The sequence below is a fragment of the Mytilus californianus genome, unplaced genomic scaffold (assembly GCF_021869535.1).
Source record: "Mytilus californianus isolate M0D057914Y unplaced genomic scaffold, xbMytCali1.0.p SCAF_3, whole genome shotgun sequence".
In the NCBI taxonomy this organism is placed as follows: domain Eukaryota; kingdom Metazoa; phylum Mollusca; class Bivalvia; order Mytilida; family Mytilidae; genus Mytilus; species Mytilus californianus.
This window is the reverse complement of record NW_026262679.1, coordinates 115,163,758-115,169,757: the sequence shown is the minus strand read 5'-3', so window position 1 is coordinate 115,169,757 and position 6,000 is coordinate 115,163,758.

The following is a 6,000-nucleotide window of genomic DNA, read 5'->3' as shown; positions in this document are numbered from 1 at the left end:
TTAATGTGCATCATCAATATTTGTTGTACAATGTATTAAATTTCTTCTTAACTTTTGACATGAGATGTATTGACAACAATTCCAATACCATATTTAGGGGGGAGAGGGGGATGATACTGTAAGGGTTTTCTGAAAATGAAGGAATACTTGGAGTAAATGACACTTTATGATTGATTGGTGATTGTCATGTCAGCAAAGGCACTTTAGATAATATTTCATTTACATAATATATATATATATATATGGTTGTAATTTTTAATAACATTTTTGTTGATCAGTTTTAAGAAAAAAAGTACAGGTACCTTGGAATCAACAGCAAACATTTTTTTTTTTAATATACCACTCAAAATAAAAGAGGGTATAGGAATCACCCTTTCTTTGGGCCTTTGTGCAACTTTGTTAAAAGGCTAGACTGATAATGATATTTTACACAGTTGTAGGGTCTACCTGAGGAACCCAGCCCAAAATGTTAAGGGGGAGATAAATCTAATTACAGCTTTCAATATGTCTGTGATGGACTACCTGTATGCCTTGTAAGCACAACTCCTCCTAAACAGCTAGATGGATTTTGATAACACTTTACATAATTGTAGAACACTAATTGAGGATGTGTTTAAAGCAATATATCCTGGTTCCATGTGTTACAGGGGAGATAATCAAAAATTACTTTCTTTTATATTCTCATAGTATTGCAAGGCAGGGTAAAAGTATCCTTTTACGAGTTCACTCACAGTTCTAGTTTTTTTATCATTATAGATGTTAAACCTAAAAGAAAATTTGGTAACCTGTGATATAAAAATAATAGAAGATAGTATGAGGGCATAAACAAATCAAAATAAAAAGTTTGACAACACCATGTTCAAAAGAAAACAAAGGCTCACAAAGCATTGCACAGAAAACTAATATTGCAAAACCCACTAAAAACCAGGATTGAACTGAGATGAAAAGTTCAATAATTTTACAGTTGGTAGTCCCTCACTGAAAACTGCTGAAAATTCAGTAATTAATGCATGGAATATCTGAAACCATCCAATATGTGAGTTGAATAAAATCTTTTTTAATCATGTTGCAATTGAGATTTTTTTTTATATTTCACATTCATAATATGATACAGCTTAAATTGTAACATTAGGCATCTGTTTACAAGATATGAAAATATAAAGCTTTGTACAAATAGTTATTGCTGCTGATGGACTAACATCTCTATGTTTGGCATTCTAAGATGGACTGTCTCTGCAGATAGGACAAAATTCTAGCTTTTTATACGACCACAAAGGTCGTATATTGGTATGACGTTGGCGTCGTCGTCCTAAGACACATTGGTTTTCGCACAATAACTTTAGTTTAAGTGAATGGACCTCATTGAAATTTAAACATAAGGTTTATAACCACAAAAGGAAGATTGGGATCAATTTTGGGGGTTATGGTCCCAAAGTAGGAATTAGGGGCCAAAAAGGGGCCCAAATAAGCATTTTTCTAGTTTCATGATAATGACTTGTGGAACAGTGTATGGATCTCTCTGAAATTAGACCACAAGTTTCCATACCACAAAGGGATGGTTAGGATTGGCTTTGGGGGGTTATGGCTCTAACGGTTTAGGAATTAGGGGCAAAAAAGTAAGAAAAAACAAGGGTGTCCTGGTTAATGGACAATAACTTAAGTACAAATTACAGTGTAAGGGAGGTAATTCAAAAACTACTTTGAATTACCTCCCTTACACTGCTTTTAAATTATGTATAAAGAACTTTTGTATTGTCTTGAGGTGATTAGCTGTCAATTCATTTTTAGAAGTTACTATTTTAATTATAATAATCTTAAAAATGCTGATTAAGGTAAATTAATTTTAGCTATGATTATGTAAGTCATTTTCTATTTTAAGACTTTTATGATGTATTTAAATGGGTTATTATGGTTGCATACTCCATGGAAATTATGACCATGACTGAGGAAAGAATTTTTTTTTTTGGAAAAAGAGGGGGGGGGGACAATTTTTTTCTCCTCAAGATTTCAGAAATCAAAAAGAAAATCCTTCAATTTTTTTTTTTTTTTTTTTAAAGGGGGGAGGGAGGTCAATTTGCAACAGCATAGTGTATTGCACAAAAGCAAAAAATTGAATATGAATTAAAATCATATAACCAATTCTAAGTTCTTTGACTACAGTTATTCTTTGTCAGAAACCTGTTATGTGTCAAATATTGAATTACAATCCAAATTCAGACCTGTATCAAGCGCGAATATTGTGTCCATTTTTGCCCCAACTGTTCATAGTTGGACCTCTGCGGTCGTATCCAGCTGCTCTTTGCGAAGCAATTTATCTTTTTTTAACTGGTGGTATTTCATTAGAGACAATATATATATATAGGTTGCACTTCTGTAAATATAGACAATTCAATTTCCCATAGGAACTCCCTTTGCGGCTAAAGCTGTGCAACTTTTACTATGAAGTTTCGTAAAAAAATTATATCCTAGAATGGAAAGTTGATATGCGCTACTTTTTTATTCAAAGGTAAAAAAAAACGGCTGTGCGGCATATTTTCCTTTATTTTTGGTCTGCCTCAGAATTCATTTTTCACCGGTACCTTGTGTTTTTATACTGGTAACATTCCCAAGTTATTATGAGATGAAACATAGAGATCATATTTGGAACAAGTACATAAACAAATTAAAATATCTATGAATATTATATATGTACTGTATCATCTAGAATAGGCAATACTGCGCAGATAAGGAAAAAATTATAAAAGAATCTACTGTTGCACAAATGTTTTGACTTAAATATACATATATATATAAATATAAAGTGCCTAGAAAATCAACCTAACAATGTTAGAGTAGATTTTTATTGTCGAGCATGCAACTTCTGTCGCAGAAAGCTCGGCATAGGAATAGTGATTCTGCGGCAATGGCGGCGTTAACTAACTACTTAAAAGTTTAATATTTCAGAAGGTAGAAGACCTGGATGCTTCATACTTTGTATATAGATGCCTTATGTTATAAAGTTTCAGTCTGTCATATGTCCTTTTTCCTTGACCTCATTTTCATGGTTCAGTGACTACTTGAAAAAAAAGTTCAGATTTTTTGTATTGTTTATTTTCTCTCTAATTATGAGTAATAGGATAACTTTATTTGGTAATTGCTTACCTTGCACAGTCCTCATGCCTGTCAGACAGTTTTTGCTTGACCTCGACCTCATTTCATGGATCGGTGAACAAGATTAAGTTTTCTTGGTCAAGTCAATATCTCAGATACTATAAGCAATAGGTCTACTATATTTGGTGTATGGAATGATTGTAAGGTGTACATGTTCAACTGGCAGGTGTCATCTCACCTTGACCTCATTTTCATGGTTCAGTGGTTCAAGTAAAGTTTTTGTGTTTTGGTCTGTTTTTCTAATTCTGTATGCAATAGGTCAGCTTTATTTGGTGTATGGAAGTATTTTAAAAATTTACATGTCAGTCTGGCATGTTTTATTTGACCTTGACCTCATTTTCACGGTTTATTGCTCAATTTTCATTTTTTATACGCGTGGTATAATACTATGGTGTCGTCCGAAGATACATTTGGTTTCCAGACAATAACTTTAGTTTAGGGAGCTACCATTTGATTTTTATGGGGGAGGGGGCTAGGATGAAAAAGGCAGGACAGAGATTGCAACTTAAAAAAAATGCAGGACAAAATTTTTCATCGTAGCCCCCCCCCATAAAAATCAAATGGTAGCTCCCTTAAGTGAATGGATCTCTAAGAAATTTTACTAGAAGGTTCAATACCACAAAAGGAAGGTTGGGATTGATTTTGGGGGTTGTGGTACCAACAGTTTAGGAATTAGGGGCCAAAAACAAGCATTTTTGAAGTTTCCGGAAAATAACATAAGTGTTAGTGCATAGATCTTTCAGAAATTGTACCACAAGGTTCCATATCACAAAGGGAAGGCTGGGATTGAGTTTGGGGGTAATTGCCCCAACGGTTCAGGAATTAGGGGCAAAAAAAGGGCCAAAAACAAGCATTTTTCTAGTTTCTAGACAGTCACTAGTGTTTAAGTGTATGGATCTCTCTAAAATTGTACTACAAGGTTCCATACCACAAAGGGAAGGCTGGGATTAATTTGGAGTAATTACTCCAAGGGGGAGGGGTTCAAAAAATTTGGGGGGATTTTTTTTTCCAATTTTTTTGGGGGGTTCATAATTTTTTTCTTCAAAATTTTTGAAATTTTAAATGATTGCACAGTATTGCGCAATAGCAAGAAATCTTCAATTACACAGTATTGCGCAATAGTAAGAAATCTTCAATTGCACAGTTATGCGCAATAGCACATTATTGCGCAATAGCACATTATTGCACAATAGCACAGTATTGCGCAATAGCAAGAAATCTTCAATTGCACTGTATTGGGCAACAGCAAGAAATCTTCAATTGCACAGTATTGTGCCATAGCAAGAAATCTTCAATTGCACAGTATTGCACAATAGCACATTATTGCACAATAGCACAGTATTGTGCAATAGCAAGAAATCTTCAATTATACAATATTGCGCAATAGCAAGAAATCTTCAATTGGCCAGTATTGCGCAATAGCACAGTATTGCGCAACAACACAGTATTGCACAATAGCACAGTATTGAACAATAGCAAGAAATCTTAAATTACACAGTATTGCACAATAGCAAGAAATCTTCAATTGACAATAAATACAAATCTTTTAACCAATTTCAATGGGATTAATTTAAAGTCTTTAATTTTTGTGGGTTTCTCACCTTGTTAGATCCCTTTTAAAATCAACATTTGCTTAAGCTTATCCAAGCTGATGTACTGTTCAAATAATATAAAAGAAATAATTGGAATATTATGGAACAATAGAAAATAGAGATCAAACATTTATCTAAATTAATTAGCAGTAATTGAAATTTTAAAACTCTTTAATACTATATTTTCTTTTCATTGATCATGTTGATTGGGAGCCTGAGATTATGATATTGAACACCTTTACTATGAGGATAGTCAATTATGAAGAAAAAAGTTATAAACAAAATAAAAATAAAAGAATTGAAAAAAAAGTCTCAAATATTATAAGTTCAATAAAGAATTTTTTTTTTAAACAAATCGAAAACCGTTCTCAGTTATTTATAATCCGCACCCCTGGTACCAACTACATATTTCGGATAATAACCAAATACGGTACTCCTGGTACAACATTTTACTTGTAAATGACGAAAACAATATCGTATTGTGGATTTTGGAATGGTTATTTCCTAGACTTTGCAATCATACAAAAATAATTTGCCAAAAAGTTGTTTTGCGGAAATTATTTCAATTATAAGTAAACTTTCCTCAGAAATTTCATACATTTTTGTTTTCTTAAAATTTAATTGTCCTGGCCCCTTGGTCATAAAACTTTACTCAGTACTCGGAGTACCAAATTTGTGCTCGAAACACCAAATCCAGTATTTTGATTGGTTGATTTCTGAGTCTGAGTACAATAATCGTGCTCGAAAGTTTTATGACCGCAAGGCCTGGCAAATTTTTTTTATCTTGTCAATTCTTAATTTTCAAAAACTTTAGATGATGTAAGTTAGTATTATGCCTTACTATCAGAGGCGGATTTATGGGGGGGGGGGCCACCTTTTTTTGATGGAAAAATTTGGTTGAGTATTAAAGGACCACTGAAGCATGACTGGAGCGGGTCCCCTCTTATGGCAGTCAGTGGGCCCCCTTGTGAAAATATCTTGATCCGCCGCTGACTAGACTGTAAAAATTTGGACAATATGTAAACGGTTTATAACTTTTGATTGATTGATTGATTGTTGGTTGCTTAACGTCCAGTGGCAATTATAACTTTTGAAGTTACAGGTGAAAATGTCCATGTTTTGCATGTCCTGTTTTTGGAAAGTTTGATATAGCTTGCTATAGCAAAAACTTTCCTAAGGCATCGGCATCAAACCGGAAGTGACAGACTATCTTACTTTAGGATGTGTGTTCTACTCCTAGATAATGTAGTACTGGTGT